Source organism: Triturus cristatus, chromosome 11 (genome assembly GCF_964204655.1).
Source record: "Triturus cristatus chromosome 11, aTriCri1.1, whole genome shotgun sequence".
NCBI classification, from domain to species: domain Eukaryota; kingdom Metazoa; phylum Chordata; class Amphibia; order Caudata; family Salamandridae; genus Triturus; species Triturus cristatus.
The window spans coordinates 280,937,659-280,957,287 of NC_140594.1; positions in this window are offsets into that span (position 1 = coordinate 280,937,659).

Genomic DNA, 19,629 nt, shown 5'->3' on the forward strand with positions numbered 1-19,629 from the left:
CTTGTCCCTTAGAGAGTTTAATTTCATTGAGATACTCCTGAGCTTGTATTTCCGAGTAGAATATCTTATATTGACCGTTGCGTCCTATTTTCAATCGGGATGGGAACATCAAATAAGCTTCACATCCAGCATTCTGAAATGACACAATTAACTGTCTCATCCGCCACCTCCTTTCCACAGTAATGTGACAAAAATCGGGCTGAACAAAAAAGCTTATACCCTGATAAGAGCGTTTAGCCACTGGTTTTGCTTTACTCATGATTTCCTCTCTTAATAAAAAATTGCCCACATATATCAGAATCGCTCTAGGTTTAGCTGTTATGTTTCCCTGTTTCAAAGTTGTGGGGAAACGATGAACACGCTGGATTTCTTTCTCCCAGTCCCAATTCTTTATATCAGGGAGACCCTCTCTGAACAATTCAATGACAAAAGATCGGATATCATGACCTTCTCTCCCCTCCCCAACACCCAGCAGTCTAATGTTGTTCCGTCTTTGTCTGTTTTCGAACGCTTCAAGCTTCCATACTATATCCGTTGTGGTTTTTTCCTGTTCAAGGTTAGTGTCTCTCCATTTAGCCACCTCTTCTTCCAATTTTCCTGTTCTTTCCTCGACCTCCACAACCCTACCCATCATATCAGCATATAATTTATTCACTTTTCGAAGAGACCCCTGTATTTTCGTATTTGCTTGTCTAGCCCTTCGACTTTCAAGCCTCGCCTCGCCCTGCATCTGCTTCAATGTCGAAAGTAAGAGTTCAAAGCTAGGATTCTGCGACTGGGCTGAAGCTTGAACTTGATCTTGCTGCTTGGGCAGATTTATCTGTGGCAGGCACTGAGTGCTACTTCCCTCGCGTTCATAATATATCTGGGAGGTAGCAGAATAATCCCAATCCATTTTCTTCGCAGCCTCTGCTTGCATTTGAGCTTGTGCTTGTGCTTGTGCTTGTGGAAGGTTTTGCAGTTGTTTTACCTTACAGTGCATCCCTTTCTTAACACTTTTTGAGCGCTTTTGCGAGGCGACCCTATCTTTTATATTGCCCTCTAGATCCGAAGTATCAATCCCGGACCCTGTGTCTTGCGGGGGGCTCTCTGAAGATAGAGACGGAAGACTTGCATCAGACCGAGAGTCTGAAAGTGGATTGTCGTCTCCGTCATCTCCTCCTTCATCCTCATCATCCTCCTCATCATTTACTGAGAAAAAGACATCATCGCCCGGAGAACCAGGAATCAGGGTGTTAATATCTACAACAGTACCTCGTCTTGAAGCTAATACTGTGCTATTGCAGGTCGGTTCCAGAGTTGCTTCACCTTGGGGATCCCTTACTGTAGGTTTCTCTGCCATTTCAGCACCTTTCCCCTTAATTTGAAAACTTGAGAGCGTAGGGCTGTCTCTCAAGCTGTCTCCCGGCGTATCTACCCTCAGCCTGGTAGTATCCCCCGTGCTGCCCTTACTCATAGCACGTTCGTTAGCAGATGCGCATATGTGCTCTCCCACATGTCCAGATTTTGCCCCTACCTTGGCATTTATTACCGACTGCTGCGGAGCCTGGCACTCCCGTAGCTCCTGTAAATCCGAAACTATCGGCTGGGATACATTTCTCGAAACGTGTTTCTCGATTACCTCCTCGTCCTCGTCTGCGGCTCCGACCGCGGTGCTCTCTTTGTTCTGCATGCAGGCCTGCGCTCCGTGCGCCACCACTCGATCCGAGCTCCCGATTACACCTGGCGCCTGCATTCGCACATCTCCAGCCATATCAGAAGCCGATGAGGAGGGCCTCTGTAACCCCATCGTCATCGTCGGTGTAACAGAGAGGGAGGGGAAAGATTCCATCAAGGTGGGTTGTCGCAGCAACGGCTCCCTCACTGAGCGTTCATCTCCTTGTCGTGCTCGAGTTTTGCTGCTTACCGGCAGTTCATTATCATTACACTTCTCCTTCTCTCCGCTTTCCCCTACCCTCACCTCCGTACTTTCGCTGATGGCTTGTACTTCAATGTCTTTCTCTGTGGCTCTCTGCAGCGCGCTCTTAGTTTGAGCCTTTGTTGGAACCTTGACTCTCGTACTTGCCACATCAAGATTCTGGGATACAGCTTTACCTCTTTCTGTCTTCCCCTTCTGCTCCTTAGCAGATTTCTGCGTTTTCTGTAATTTTGGTGCCATGGTTCGTATATACTGTAGCAGGGAGCCCCAGCTTTTCCTAGGTGACAGCGCCGTTAAAGTTATTGCCTGTAGAGTCTTCCACAGTCCCCTCTCGGAGCCATATAGCTGAAAAAGCGTAATCATATCTCAACTGCTTCCTTAGACATTCTGTAATCCATTCCGAAGAAAAACACAGACCACTTCATGTTTTTAAAAAAAAAAGCGGCAGTAACTCCTCGGCCAAACTTCTTCTGTAATGGAAAAGAGAGGGGGGAGAGAGCAGCTACTCCCTACAAGCGGTCAGCGGCCATCTTGCCTCCAGTCGTGAAGCTGGACACTTCAGATTTCTTGCGAAAAATTGAGCAAATAACATGGGGTCCTGGGATGCTTTTAATCACACTGGATGTATCATCATTATATATATGTCTATTAGACACCTTGATGGTCTAAAAGCTGTGGAACACTACTTGAACCTACGACCACTATATTTTTCCTTGCACAACAGAATGCTAGCTAGTATGATACAGGGATGCCTGGAACAAAACTTCTTTTTATTTAACAGTCAAATTTATCAGCAAATAAGAGGTGTTGCGATGGGGGCCTGCTTCTCCCCCAGTTATGCATGTTTGCATATGGGACTGTGGGAGGAGCAGGTTCTCTGGGGTGTGAACAAGGAAATTATGGATAATCATGGCATCATATATCTACGATATATAGATGACTTATTTTTGATCTGGAGAGGTACAGAATTGGAGGCATCTGACTTTGTAGAGTCATTAAATAATAATTGCTTCAATCTCCAATTCACATCCACCATCAGCGCAATGTCGGTTTGCTTTTTAGATGTGGAGATCTATATTGATGGAGGACGGTTGGCTACCAAATTATTTAGGAAGCCGACAGCAGGCAATACGATCTTGCATGCGTCTAGTCACCATCCACATCATCTAATACGCAGCATCCCTTATGGGGAGATGCTGCGTATTAGGCGAATCTGCAGTACAGACTCAGACTGTGTTGTTGCACAGGAAGCTTGCAAGCAAAGATTTTTGTCTAGGGGCTATGCAAAGACAGTAATTGATGCGGCCATTAACAAAGTCAAAAATATGTCTAGGAAAGAGGCACTCATCCCAAAAGTCAATAAGGTTGTAAGAGAGCCAACAGAATTATCATTGCAACCAAGAATTATTTTGACTTTCAACACACAACATCAAAAACTAAGAAAAATCTTTTATAGAAACTGGAACCTGATACAAGGTGATCCGGTTATAGGCAAATTAGTTCCAACTAAGCCTATGTTGACTTTCAGAAAGGCACCATCAATGAGCAATTCTCTAGTGAGTAATAGCCCTGAAGTAATAGCCTCTAATACTTGGCTATCACAATGTAAGGGTTTCAGAAAATGCTCTAATTGCAAAGCTTGTCAGTTTGGTTGCAACAAAACCCAATATAGTAGCCCATTCAGACGAAATCCTACTGCAATAAACAAGAGGCTAACCTGTAAAACAGAATTTGCGATTTATGTGCTAGAGTGTCCTTGTGGGCTCAAATACATTGGAAGTACCAAACTTCCGGCCCACAAGCAGATACTCCAGCACATAAGAGCAATCAAATGTAAAGACCAGGCATACCCTGTCGCTAGACACTTTGAACAACATCACAATAGCAATCCCGTGTATCTCCAATATTATGTAATTGATACCATCTTACCACTGAAACGTGGGGGGAATCGAGAAGCTAAACTACGCTTACTGGAAACCCGTTATATATTGGAATTAGATACTAAACAACCTTCGGGATTGAATGCTAGTGAAGATTTTCATACATGTCTCTGAGGATTTAACTTGGCATGACACTGTAAATTTAAAATGTGGGCTCACATTTTTTTTAATTACATGTGCAGCAGTGACCAAAAATATCTATGATTAACCATACATTTAAAGGTAGAAATAATCTTAGGCATCAAACTTCGCAATCATAAGACTGATTCTCTTTTAAATACTCTTTGAAACATTGTTTGTCAAAGAATTATTGTTTTGCACATTATCATTTAGATATTTGTATTTATTCAAATTTAACTTGAGGGATTTGATATATTGTGATATTATATGACACACACTTATTGAAAAAGCCCACTTGGGCATTATTATTATTTCTTGCAGCATTTGTGTTACACGCATTAACAGTTGGTTGAGACGAATTAAGACATAACAATATGTCCTTACAAAATTAGTAAGCGAGCAATTTCAACTCTATTGAAAACCATTTGGCAATATTTTAGGAGATTCCAATTGCTTATGTTTTGTCTTTGAGTCACGAATATGTAAGAACTCTTTTTTAATTTGTCAACCAACTTTATTTACTTGCACAGCTGGCTTTTTTCGCTTTTTTAACATATTGTGATTTTAACAGCAAATGTTTTTAAGTATTTAACAGCGTTTGTGTATATATATTTATTTACATATTTATATATTTATTCACAATGCACTTTATCCATTGATTGTGTTTTTATGCGTGTTTAACAACAATTGCTGCTAGTAGTAACTTTTCAGTTGCCATGCATTTGCACTTTGATCTTGTGTCGTCATATCCACGCACCTTTCCCTTTAAAAGTCGTGATTTGATTACGCAATTCGTCATGTGATCAAGACCCGATTGGGGGTTGAAACGCGTAATGGCAGATTTGCTTGGCTTGGAATAAATTGGAAATTGCACAGACTTTGGTGGTCCGCTTTCGTCCTTTGGTCCTTGAATGACTGGTGTTGGTGGCGAACTTCATTCATATATACATACATATATATATGTTATTTTTATATAATTTTAAAATAAATGAAAGATAATAGTTTATTAACTATTTTAAAGTAAATATATATATGTATAAATTATTATATTTGTATGTTTATTTTTTTTAAAGTAAGTTTTTTTGTTATATTTTGTAAAAGTGTATATCAAATGTAAAACAAAAATTTAAATTATAATTTAATATATTTAATAAATATTATTTTATTTTATATTTATATTTAAATCTATATTTTTTACATCTATAGTTTTTACATTGATATTTTTGATTCAATAGTTTTGTACTTACCTGTTTAGGTATATGAGTCAATATTTTTGTATTCTATATATTTTTTCGATATTTAGAACAACGATATTTTTGACATTGATATTCTATCAGTGAACCACCTTTTTCAATGCAAATTAATGGACTGTCTTATAGTGAGGATTTGCTTCATAGAGAATTTGTCTGCCATTTTACCTGTTCAGTATAATAGTTCATGGAGAAACACAGCGTCTCTTCTTGAGGTGCATGTTGGTTGCATGTGCCAGGGTGCAATAAGATGATTTTGTCTACAAGTACAAAGACGTACCTGCTTTACTGTACCATGTAGAGGTTTTGTCTAATAGTGTAATTGGATGGTGCTTTTTCAGTGGTACTGTAAGATGTCCTAACACATGCTGACATAAGAGAGCATGTGGTTGAATGTCTCATGCTGTAATGTACGCTTCTGCCTTATGGTGCACTAAGACATCTGTTTAAGAGTTCAATAGCAAGACTTTTATGGTCATCCAGTAATAAGACCAGCCTTGATATATAGCATGTGAGCATGATAACTGGTACACATGAGTGGCCTATCCCATGGTGAAGAAGAACGGTCTGCGTTGGTGCAAACAGAGGACCTCTTCGAAGCTGCAATAGTTCTCTTTAAATGCAATAGAGACGTGCTTGCCTAAACAGCAAAAACAACAGTTGATGGACAGAATGCAGAACAATGTCATACATTCACCCCAGTACAGAGATCTGGGCCTGAATCCATAATTTTTTTGCTCACCATGCCATTCCAGTTTGAACCCAGCCATATGCAAATCAGTCTTGACCCTGTGCCTCATGGGAACAGTCCAGCCCGAATTGCCAAGCCAGGTCCTCCCTGGACTGGAACCAAGCATCCTAGGACCGGTTTCGGGGTTTCACCCCTCTTCAGTCAGGATAGCTGGATTCCAGTGGCATGGAGAGCACGGGACTCACGTCTGAGCATACCCATCCCACTCGGGGTGACAAAAGCAAAAACAACAGTTGATGGAAAGAATGCAGAACAATGTCATACATTCACCCCAGTACAGAGATCTGGGCCTAAATCCGTCATTTTTTGGCTCACCATGCCATTCCAGTTTGAACCCAGCCATATGCAAATCATTCTTGACCCTGTGCCTCATGGGAACAGTCCAGCCCGAATTGCCAAGCCAGGTCCTCCCTGGACTGGAACCAAACATCCTAGGACCGGTTTCGGGGTTTCACCCCTCTTCAGCCAAGATAGCTTGATTCCAGTGGCATGGAGAGCGCGGGACTCACGTCTGAGCATACCCGTCCCACTCGGGGTGACAAAAGCAAAAACAACAGTTGATGGACAGACTGCAGAACAATATCATACATTCACCCCAGTACAGAGATCTGGGCCCAAATCCATCATTTTTTTGCTCACCATGCCATTCCAGTTTGAACCCAGCCATATGCAAATCAGTCTTGACCCTGTGCCTCATGGGAACAGTCCAGCCTGAACTGCCAAGCCAGGTCCTCCCTGGACTGGAACCAAGCATCCTAGGACCGGTTTCGGGGTTTCACCCCTCTTCAGCCAGGACAGCAGCATTATACCCTGCCAATAGAGGTGCTGTCAGATTGCTTGACTCAGGCTGCAGTCGTAAAACTTGGCAAATACTCCAATAGCCCAGTCTTGCCAGGGAAATTAAAATGCCTGCCATGGTTTGCAATCGAAGGATACTTCTCAAATAGCAAATTCGGTTGCTTGTTTCTTAGGGAAGTGTCAGGACCTAGTTAATGATGCAAAACGAAGGCATGCCTCTGTTGCAAAATGGAGTATTTGCTCCATCATGTCGAATAATGGCTTGTCTCGTGTTCACATGGAATTGGCTGTCTCATTGGGTATTGGTAGGGGCAGGCTTATATAAAGATTGAAGTGCTCACCTCATAATGCAATAGGCTGGACTGTCTATTGGCCTGGAATACCTGTTTCCTGCTATCAGAAAAAAAATACAAGCTGTGATAGGAATTTCCACCTTCTGGTGTGTGAGGTGAACTTCTCTTCTGAAGGTCATGAACTTGGGTATTCTTACTGTTTATGAAGTGAGTCTGTCACTTAGCTCAAACAGCAGTCTAATACACCAGGAGAGTCAGTTGCATACAAGAGGGAACTCTGCATAACACAATACGATAGTTCTCTTTTTCTAACAGTTGGCTTGCCCCAGGAAGTTGTTTCTAACCAGATATGACTGTTCTTTGCATGTCCAACCGCAAAACCAAGTGTGATATGGATGACTTTCATTTCCTATTCTGCGTTAGATCCTCACTGTGGCTCAGCACATGGATTCACAGTGTCTGGATGTAAAAACTAACCTGCTCAGCACAGGTTGGCAGCCAAGTGCAAATAGAAAGTGACTTCTGTAAAATCACGACTTTAACGCTAAGGGGCCAAAAAAGAATCTGAGATCGCTGCCCACAGGAGCAAAGGCAGAAACATCACTGTGATGTGGAAGGCCCAATATCTCACACCTGATTTCACACATTCTCAGTCTCATCATCACTCTCGAAACAACTCGTTGGGATTACAAAAGGATTTCTAGTTCACACAGCAGGTGTCACATTGTCTTATCTCAGATATGTAAACCATATGCTGTCAAACCCTCCCCACAAGGGTAAATAATTTAAGGTAATGACATTAGTGATAAAAATTACCTTGATCAGCTAAATATGGCCCCGGATTAGGAAGGGTAAATTGGCCATCGTGCAAGCTGTCTGCTTGAAAAAGATCCATTGTGGGCTTACCAAGAATTTACAGAGTTTTACAGCACAGCCGTTGCTTACCATTGGTTGGGTTTATTGTCACTCTCATTTGCTTACTTCTTATTGGATAGCTTTTATATCCCAGCTTGTGTTTGCCACACCCCTGGAGCATATCCAATTTAGAATCTCCCTTATTGGCTCGCATGATATGTTTTCATGCTCTCTCCTTCTCTCCCTTGTGTGCTCCCCCCAAATACCCATCTTCAACGTTCCATGTTTCTCATGAACTTCTCCCCGTCCACTTTCACTTCTTGTTGTTCTTGCCCTCCTGTTCTTCTCTCCTCCAAACCCTGTGTTGCTGTCACCCTCGTGCAATGCCGTTGCCCTCTGTAGTAATGGTGTATCGCTTTATGTATAGTTCTAGTTCTATGACTAGAACCTGAATAGGTAATAGGAATGTTGTGTTATGAACAGGAGTTTGGTTAGTGGACTACCTGCTTTTGTGTTCTTAGCTGCTGGTCCTTGATGTACTTGGCTCTTAGAAATAAATACTTATTTCTTATATTCTACCTGCTGCAAGACTTAATTTTACTACAACTTCACTACACCCTCCTTGCCTCCACCGCTCCCCCATTTGCCACTCCTTTACCGCCCTATCCTGTCTTTTGTTTTTAAAATGTGCACATTTGTGCTAAAAATAACTTTATGAACTTTATATTTTTATCTACCAGTCGATGTGGCGTCTGCCACCTTGGATAGGTAAATAGAAATGTAAAGCAAGTGATTCCTGCTGTATTACACTGGTAGGCGTGCATGCATTCTGATGCATGCAAGCGCATGCTTTCTGACACATTCATGTACACACCTGTGGAATGGAGGTCATTGAGCCTTTTTTATTTATTTTTATTCTGTGGACGATGCTGAACAGCATCGGAAAAAAGGCTGACACTATAGATCAAAAGCACTGCTAAAGACAAGGGCCACAAAAGTGAGACCTGATGGCTTTGCCAGTGCTCGTTAAAAGGAAGGTAGCAGATACATTGAAATTAAAGATTGATTTAATGGCTGTGCATGCAAAAATAGTGGCCGATCTCAAAGCCACTGGCATTGCCTATATCCTGCAACCTATTTACATTATAGCAGGGTTGATATAACTGGGAAGGTAGTTGGTTGTTGTGTAAAACCTGAAGCAGATAGCCAGAGTATTACATTAATTGCAAGTCCTGAGCCTGGTAAATGATAGTGAATCAGCTTTCATCAATAAAGCATTGTATACCCCTTTTCACAAAAGTCTAAGATGCACATTTAGGTTATGTTTCAAGTAAAATAAATAAACAGATTATTGTGTAGATGCAGTTGTATATCCTGCCTCATGTCTTGGACCGAGATCGGCCTTCCAGGGGAAGAGATTTTAGGTACAACTATGTGGCGCATAGCCGCCAAGGTTTCAGATTTTAGAAACGAAGACGCAGGAGGCATATAAATATCAGAAATTAAACCCATTTGAACAACGAGAAACTCTAAGAAGATCTTGCCCCAAGAATACAGTGTCTTATATAGAATCTGGAAACCTCACTGTTCTAATCGTGGTGTCTCCACTTCTCAATATTGTGTGATCCTTGTCAAATCACCCGATCTTCATGTACTCAGCTCCGTTACCTACAGAATAGGATTGGTGCAAACAGGTTTCCTGCGCGTATTAGATGCTATGTAAAAAACAAACTCCCGCCCTGGCTAGGAGATTATTATTTCTGAAACGCTCATCTTACTAGAACCGCGCCTGGTGCACTGTATGCATGAAAATATTTTTAAGGGGCTACAGGGGAAACATACAGCAGCAGCTACTCGTATTGCTAAGACGTGGGACGGGAGAAGGGGGAACACAAAAAAACCCTGAACTATAAGTAAAGAAAATGAGACTTACCTGCTCCGACAGCCGCTGCATTTCTCCTGATCCTCCCATCCCGTCCAGGAACTGCTGGACACTGCGCAGGCTCCCAGCTCCCAATCCCAGGCTGCTCACATGCTGGGAATACGATTGGTTTGAGCGCCTCGGTTCGGTGCTCAGACATAGACTGGGAGCCTGTTTTGATTTCTCCACCCAGCTGTACAGCACAGCTTGGGTAGAGAAAGGCTAAGGGGCCGTGCTGGCGGTGGCGGAAAATGTTTTTTTACGCACGCCATCAGCGGAACCCACGTCTGCCATATTAGTATGGCCAAACATAGCCCATTTCCTATCCGCCATCAAAGTGCGCCCACCACTGCGGCGGTGGGAGCCAATGGAGAATCACCGCCGTGCGGAATGACGTCCCCTCCGCTGCACAAATCAGGATGCCCCAAACAGCTAGTCACACCGCAGCGGAGAAACCGCCCACCAAGAGGCGGCGGAAGCATGACTGCGGAGCGTGAAACCAGAGTCTAGGTCCCTTCCACCCGGTCCTGACTACAATGGATCGAGCTCTACACGTCTTCCCGGTGCTGTACCTGATACATCACCAGCAACTCATAATCTGTCGCGGACGCCGCCGCAGGTACGCAACAACACAATCCCACACACAACCACAATACACAACTCATGGGCTGATATAGGGTCCCTGTCCACACCAGACACCCTGGTGGGGACAGGAACACATCCACAAGTGTACCCACACATGTCCTACCATGCACCAACTCACCCATCCGCATCCAGGTCACCCATTTCTGCGATCTTGAAGTTATGTCCCAGTCATGTCACCGCAGCGGTGAAGACAAGGGAAAACATGCGCACAATGCAGAAGGCAGGGCTAGCGCAAGGCATGGGCAGTGCACAAAGAACACTGGGCCACACCCCCACCCTGCATACACTAACCCCCTTACATGAAGGGACATGCCATGTGCCCCTACTGTGCTCCCCCATGCACAACAACAAGCTAGGTGAACCCACACCCTGCACCACACACCAAACAACTAGGGAGACAGCCACAGCAGGAAGGGCTGCAGAGGAACACACAGCACAGAAGCACAGGCCCAGGGCAACCCACACACCACCACAACACCACACACGGCAAGAAAACTGAGTCCAAGCAAAATAATGAGCGATTTACAATATGGTTTCCAAAAGGGTATTGGAACTCAAGAACAGTGCCTAAACTTAATGATTATACAATCAAAATACCTGAGGATCAAGGGGGAGCGCTTCTATCTCACATTCGTCGACCTTTCATCGGCGTTTGACTGCGTCTCCCATGCTAAATTATGGACCATTTTAAGAGAGATAGGCGTGGAAGATTCCATTGTTTGTTTTTTGAAGGATCTTTATTCAGGTGCCTCAGCTTCGGTCCGCTACGGCCGTGAGGGTCAATGTACAAGGTCATTCCAGGTTGGCCGGGGCGTTCGCCAGGGCTGCGTCCTGGCACCCTTTTTATTTTTGTTGTATATTAATGGCCTTGAGCGTCATCTTCTGCGTGATCGCGGGGACATACCTAGGGTTGGGGGGAGGTTTATCCCCGCACTCCTGTATGCGGATGACGCGGTTTTAATGGCCCGCACTCCCGTGGCTTTACAAAATTTGATAAAATCTTTTGAGTGCTTTATGTCTAGTCTAGACTTAAAAGTTAATTGCACTAAAACTTTTTCAATGAACTGTGGCACTAAATCTGGTAATCATGCAAAAAGAATGTTTTTAAATAACGTTCCATTGGAATCTACCTCTATCTTCCCATACCTTGGCGTACCGTTCCATGAAACTGGGGCATGGTCTCACGCGGTAAAGGCAAGAACTCTCCTGTTTCAAAAAACTACAATGGCCCTAATGAATTTTATTAAAAAACTGGGAAAGAAACCAATTAAGGAAATTTTAACTATTTATAAAGCTACATGTACCTCGGTTGCTATGTATGGCTCGGGCCTCTGGGGCCACACTAACATTGATCTACTTCAGAAAGCGGAGAATAGGTTTCTGAGACATGTTTTGAGAGTCCCCCAAAGTGTCCCGACCTATATTTGTCATTCTGAACTTGGCCTAAACTATATATCTGATTTGATCAGAATTCAACCTATTCTTCTGTGGCACAGGGTTTGGACAACTGATGAGTGCTCCCTGAATCGAGCCATCCTTCAGGATGTTATAAAACTGGAAAACGTGGACCGTTTAGATTGGCTAAACTACATCAAATCATTTTTTGCCAAAATTGGTCGCCAACACCATTTTGCAGATCCATCCTCAATGGAAGGTTTATCCAGGAATCTTCTGTCCAAACTATCCCTGGATTACCTTATAGAAAATAGAAGCCAAGAGGAATTGAAGAAAAAAACTGTGTCTCTGCATTTTTCCCTTCTAACGAGCAGTAGCCTGCAGCCTTACTTAACCTTGCCGATGTCTAATTATGAACGTTTTATCCTGACTCGTTTTAGATTGTCTATTGTTTTTAGATTATTGTCTTTTCCAGTTATGAATTCTTGGCCATCGAGCCTACCATTATGTCCGTGTGATGACTTTTCATCCCAGTCAGATATTCATATTCTGTTTTTCTGCACTTTTTATACCTTACCTCGTAAGACATATATTATTCCACTCCTCAAAGAATGGAAAATTAACAAATGTCGCTTGGCTTTCTTAGAGCTTCAGAGAATGGACACTGTTCTTACTGTTACCGCAGTTTTAACTTATTTAAAAAACGTTTTTAAACTTAGGAAATCACTGAGTCTAGATGTATTTTAAGTTTACCTTTCTCCCTTTTATATCTTCTTGTGTCTGTATCTAAATTGTAATTTAATGCTGTAACTTTCATGGTTTTTTGTCTTTAAAACCGAATAAAGTATTCTTGACTTGACTTGACTTGAGTCCAAGCACAAAATGAATACACACAGATAATGAACAATCACTCCACTGGACACACAACCTGCCAAGTCACACAGACATACCCCACACTGACACACAGCCACATACACAGACCACATGCCAGCAGCAATGGAGGACAACATATAGGAAAGCTGAAGTGAGGTGCCCACAAAAGGAAGGCCAAGGAGATAACCACCAAGCATGTGTACATCACATGCAAGACAAGGAACATATAACAACACCCTCAGACCATCAAATCACACATGACTGGCACAGTGAGTGAAGTCAAACCACAGTCACCTCAGTGCAACAATTCTGGGAGACAGCAAGGCAACCCATGTATAGGCACAGGGATGAAAGGAAGGCCCTGAAGTCAAACTGTGAACAGCCACACATACACACAGGGCACATTGACACACTACATGACTGCCAAACACAAGTAGGACTCTTCACACATACCCCCCTCACACCTGCAGCACACAACACCAGTGTCAGATACACAGAAGGGTGCCAATAATGTCCAATCAATACACAGACAAACAATCACTCTGCCTGGGGGTATTCACAAACATCACACACACATAGGGATGCCAGAACCAATGTCTGCACAAAAACAACTGCCAAACACATAACTCAACAAAAACACACACATAACCACAACAATACCAGACATGACCTGTGCAGCCAAACTGTGGAAAGGCAATGGGAGCACAGACAGAACAGGAGTGCACAACCACATCACTCAGGAACAATGCACAGACAACATACCACAACACAGACAAGAAGTGCAGCATTACAAAACAACACAGCCACATCAAACACACAACAGATGCACAGGCCAATAAATCACATAGCAAACACATCAGGACATCAGGGGATGCACCCCAGGCAATCACAAGGCAAAAGACCCTCACAGCACTGCATGCACAAAAAGCAGTGTGTGCACACAAAACATACCAGTCCCACACAGCTATGAGTGACACACCATAAACACCCACAACAATAATCAAAACAGCACACTGACAACATCACACTCAGGAAGTCAAGCAGTACCTCACCATACACACATACACCTAACCCAACAGGACCAGATGCACAAGTCTGGGACACCAAAGTGGAAACAACATGACCAGAGGACTGGGCAGCACAAACAGTTGAACTGCATATGAGCTACCATGACTGCTGAACAGTACAAGAAAATCACATATAACCAATTGGGAAAATGTCCTGAGTGGCACATTGCTCCTGGGCAAAGATCTGCACCACAAAGCACAGTGTCACAAATGAAGTGATGGGGAGGCACACATACAGGCAACCCAAGGGGTCAGCTGACATGAAATTGAAGTGGTGTGCACGTCAGTAGTGGGCATGGCAGGAGTGTACCATACACAAATAGAGGGAGTGCAGATTCACAATGGCTAGGCATCTGAAGCACAGATAGGGGATGGTATGACACAACATACCACATGTCATAATTGAGCCAAAAAAGCCCCAAGTGACAGCAATGCATGAGAAAACACACCCACAATGTCAGTGTGGCTGAGCAGGTCTGCACAGTGACCACAAACAGCATCAACCCACATGGCTGAGCAACAAAACACAACACTGACTTGCCAGTCACATACTCTGAATACTCACAATTGACAAAAACAACAAGTAGGAGTCAGCCAGAACTGCAAGGACACACCAACACACTGCACAGTGTACAATATACAACACACACATGTGCACACAATCACAGGGCTGAACAATCACACAAACAGGCACTCCACACCTGGGTGACACATGTGTGCAGTTGACATTGCAGAGGCACGCACACATCAACACTCACGACTAATTCACCCCCTTCACACTGCACACTTCTTGACCACCCAAGTGCACACATTGAAAGCAAGACACGTGACTAGGATGACTGGCCATCACAAGATGACTATACACCCACACTGCTGGGTAAACATAAAGTAAGAACACACATACATGATGACCCTGGACAGCCTGCCTGCAATCCTGTGGATAGAATCCCACTGTGTGCTGGCAGTGCCCCCAAACCTGACATGTGTACAATATAGCTAACAGGAACAAAGAATGTAAATGGAAACTGTATTTCATCTAAAACAACCATCATTGCACCCACAAGTATCAGAGTCAGGAAGAAATGAAGTCCCTTTCACCCCTGTAAAAACTAGTAAAAGTGAGACAAGCCATTGGCAATGTTGAAGTGGCACACAGAGCATGTGGCACAGTCAACCATATACACACCACAAATACTTTATTCAGTAAGGACACTGACAAAACAGACAATAGAAGCAACTGTCTTTATTCACATATTGCACAGATAGGCACCAATATTAGACAACAGTAAGGCCAGTGAGAAGCACAAAATGCAGAGTATGTCCATGAGAAGCTGCACAGGGAATAGTGAAACACAGCAAGGAGCAACAAGGAAAGGTGCCAAAACAAAGTGCAGAGTATGTCCATTAGAAGCTGCACAGGCAAGGGGCAAACAGCAAGGCCAGTGGCCAGTCCAGGGTGCAGAGTATGTCCATGAGAAGCTGCACAGGCAAGGGGCACACAGCAGTGAAGGACAAGGCCAGTGGCCAGCACAAAGTGCAGAGTGAGACCATGAGAAGCTGCACAGGGAATGTGTGCGACTGTATCCTGCCATGGTCAGCAACACAGTCAGGGTGGTAACAATGGGCAGTGTATGCACCGCTGTGGGAGTGACAGGTGTGTGAGGGTGACTTCCACTCAGAATTGGCAAGCAGTCGGACTGGGAGCTGGCTGTGTGTTGGGGACAGTTGGAGGACTTGACCGGGGAGAGAGAGGCCCAGCTGAGGCAGAGGCATCAGTGGCATGGGAAGCCGGAGGGCTGCTTGGACCAGGTGGTGTAGTGGCACGTGGAGGTGGAGTCATGCTGACGCGAGACACAGTGTGGGTGGGAGATTGTGGAGGGGTGCCTTTTCCACTTCTTGGGGACTCTAAATGGCTTCCCTGTCTTGGGATTAATGGGAAGTGGTGTGGACACAACAGGCACACACACCACCAAAGCTGCATCAGGTGCAGACGCTGGCCCTCCCTCTGGGGATGTGCTGGATCCAGCGGTATGCTACGCCTGGCCTTGCCTTTGCCCCTCCATCCCTGTTTACTAGGTGTTCCCCCTACAGTGCCCTCCTTTCCCTGCTTCACTGGGCTTGGAATGGGAGTCGAGGTAGTGGGTGTATCTGCCTTTGAGCCCTTCTTATGTGTACTCTTGGCAGGCACCACTTTCTCGGTGGGCACGGAAACTGTCTGCTTGTCTTTGCGAGACACTTTTGGAACAGGAGAGTCCTTGGCTGGGGATGCCTCTGAGGTATGTGAGCCTGAAGTCTGCTTCTTGGCTTTTTGTCCCTTGGTGTCGCCTGACAGGCTTTGGTCTTTGTGCTCTGGCTTTAGTTTTCTGTGGGATGGGGTCCGCGGCCTGGACCGCTTGGGCTGCTGCTGCTGCTGTGTGCTGCATGTGCTGTATCGTGACCTTGAGGTCTGTGGAGCGTGGTCACTATCATCAGATGTGGCCACTGGCAGGGGGGTGAACAAAGGGACTGGAGCTGGACTCCAAGATTGTGCCAGTTGAAGGGCTGCCGTCACTGCGGAGGACAAAGACTGGACAGTCCGGTGCAGCCCACCCACGTCTGAATGTATGTCCTCCATGAAAGCAACCACCTGTGCCAATTTTTTGTCATGCTCTATGAAGGTATTGAGGAGAGCTCTCTGGCCCACACACAGCTGGCGCAAAAGGTCCACAGACTCAGCACTGATGGCAGCAGGGGGACAGGGGCAGGGGCAGTGGTGCCTACGGTGAAGGACACTCTTCCCTTCTTACTGGTGCGAACACGGGCAGCACTAGAGGGAGTGGCTGCGAGGGTGGGCACTGTTTACTGTGTGGTGGAAGAGGAGGCAGAGTCCCCGTTCCCTGTGCCCGCCAACATGGATGCGTCACCGCTGGCATCAGATGACATTGAGCTTTGCGCTTCTGGCTGTGATTCCTCCTGCAGACTCCTGTCCCCCTAGGAGGTGCTGGTTACATCTGTGTCACTGTGCTCCTGTGCAGCTGTTGTGCTTGATGCCTCACCACTGGTGTCCGTCCCCTGTCCCTCCGTGCCCACGGGAGATGCTGCATGACAGAGAGAGAGATGCAGGGTCAGTTCAGTGGCAGCAACAGAATGAACATATGCAAGCAAAGCATCACTAAAGATGACTAAATCTACATGTTGCACACCACCCTGTGCAACAACATTGTGCAAACTCAATGTTTTGGCTCGAACAGTGCGTGTAAACAGGAAATCCAGGCATAAGTGAGCCATGTGATGACCACACAGCACCCTGCTGTTGTCTCCGTCCAACCAGACACACAAATAGCTCTGAGCACACCAAGGGCCCTGATGGGGGCAAGGATGAACCCTACAACATGTTGCCACTGTCAGATCTGGATGGAGCAGGAGGGGACAACACAGATACAGACTACAACATGACATTCCACAATGGCCATGAGCCCATGCTATCCACTACTCTTGCACATTGGTGTCAGATGTCTAAGCCTCACAAATATGGGGTCAGGCAATGCATGCATTGATGTAAGCACACTCAGATTGGGCACACTGCCGTTCCCTTCCATGGGATTTCCCAGACTACCACAATGCAGACGATACCTGAAGCCCACAAATAAGAATGCTATGGAAATTCCCAGTACTCAAATCACATTAGAAACTACAGGTAGGGCAAATGCATGACAGCTGCACCCAGCACAGAGGCCACTTACAAGCCACTGCATTACACTACCAACATCACATAGCCCAGCGCTGGCACAGGCTGTGTACACATGCAGCCACTCACAGCCAAAATCACCCTTCCCAGAATACTCACCCCTAGTTTGCTGCTGATGCTCCTTCAGACGTGCATCCAACTGAGGCTGTGTCATGGCCAAGATGCGGCCCATCAGTGGTGTCATGCTGCGCCGTGCCAACCTGCCAGTCCGAGGGAGCAGCCTCAGTGTCATCTCTGCCACGTTGGCAGATGTCACCCCACCTCTTGTGACAGTGGATGCGCCGTTGGTTGGAGGCACCTTGCTTGCGATGGCCCTTCACACGGCCTTACGCTGGTGTACTTTGAGCGGCAGGCATGGGAGACAAGAGGGGGAAGACATCAGTGACATAGAGGGTCATTAGGATGGACGCCATTGGTGCGAGGATTCCATAGGTGAAATTAGGATGTGCCCGCCGCACCGCCCGCCGCAATGCCAAGAAGGCATGTCGTGCAGTTCCATGCACAACATGGCAGGCACCACGCGGTGCCATGTTGTGCATGGAACTGCAGGGGGTACCATAGGTACCCCCCATGTGCACCCCCCACCCCCCAGAATCCCTGGGGGCCCGCTACGGGCCCCCAATGTCAAAAACTGCCTGCCTTTCCGTGGCGACGTTGCCGCCACAGAAAGGAAGGTCCCTGCCTGCATTGTAATATGGATGGCAGTGTCTACCAGACACCGCCACCATATGGAATGCTTTTCCGCCCGGTAGGCAATCGGCGGAAAACCGGCGGATGGTCTTCCCGTCCGCCGGGGCCCACCCCGCCATGGTAATGTGGCGGGGGAATTTGAAAGCAAGCGGTGATTTTTAGCGGGCGGATCACCACCACCATACGGGCTGTGGCGATCCGCCCGCTATGCTAATGGGCCCCATAGTGTTATGTACCAAAATCTCTCAGTACAGTAGCATGATACTGACTCATCCCAAATCCACAGATATGTCTGTCAGAGACAATAATGCATCTCACATGGTACATCTTCATGGGAGAACCACACGTAAATGCATGCAGGTGTGAGGGGGGACACATTACCTGCCCATCTCATACACATGCAGGATGCCAGCACAGAAAGCCATGTGCAGTCTGCCCACATCTACTGTCCATTTCTAGGTTGAGCAAGACATACATCACATATCAACATGTGTTTGGGGGTAGAGTCACTGTGTCCAACACTGCGCAGTCCTCAATGTCCTGGCCCTTTGAATAGCTCACAGTGTCATGGATGTCACATTGAGGGACATGATCTCACAAACCCACACCCTTCTCACAGGGCCTGTCGTGTGCAATCTACAGCGCTGAGATGGGTCATTAATGGAGTGTAATGAGAAAAGACACATGTAACACCCTGTACGTTCAGTGATGTGTCCTTGTCATTTTAGGCAGTGACTGTGCAGGCCAGGTAGGCTCACACTGAGATGGACGACAGGGTCCCACACAGCCATTCAAATAAGCAATCACTGTCCTGACTCCTGCATAACCAACTTGCTGCGCCACTGTATGGCTGACAAGACAATGCATGTTCCCCCAATCTTGATGTGCAGGCAGGGAAACGTGTGGAATAGGGTACACCCCCCCAATCCCCTGGAGACAGCATGTTAGGCAGTGCATGACACAACCCCACACTCTCAGGCACATACTGCATAAGATCAACTACATCTGTACCCCCATGCACTCTCACTCACACTGTTGAAGACTTACCACAACATTTGGGGTACCATATAACCTTGGATAGTATGTGAGCACCTCGTCCACCAGGACCTCCAGCTCCTCGCTGGTGAAGGGACTGGCCCGGATCTTCACAGTCCTTGCCATCACTGTGGACATGAGACAGCAGCAGCAGCAGGTGAGGGGTCTCAGGGACCAGTCCCTGGAGGCAGCAGCAGATGAGGGGTCTCATGCAGTCCCTGGAGGCAGCAGCAGATGAGGGGTCTCAGGCAGCAGGCTCTGGGAGAAATGGAAATGTGGAGCTCTCTCCCACACATATATAGCCCCCTGGGGTCATTTCAGTAGTGCTAAGCTGCTGCAATTGGTGTTCCA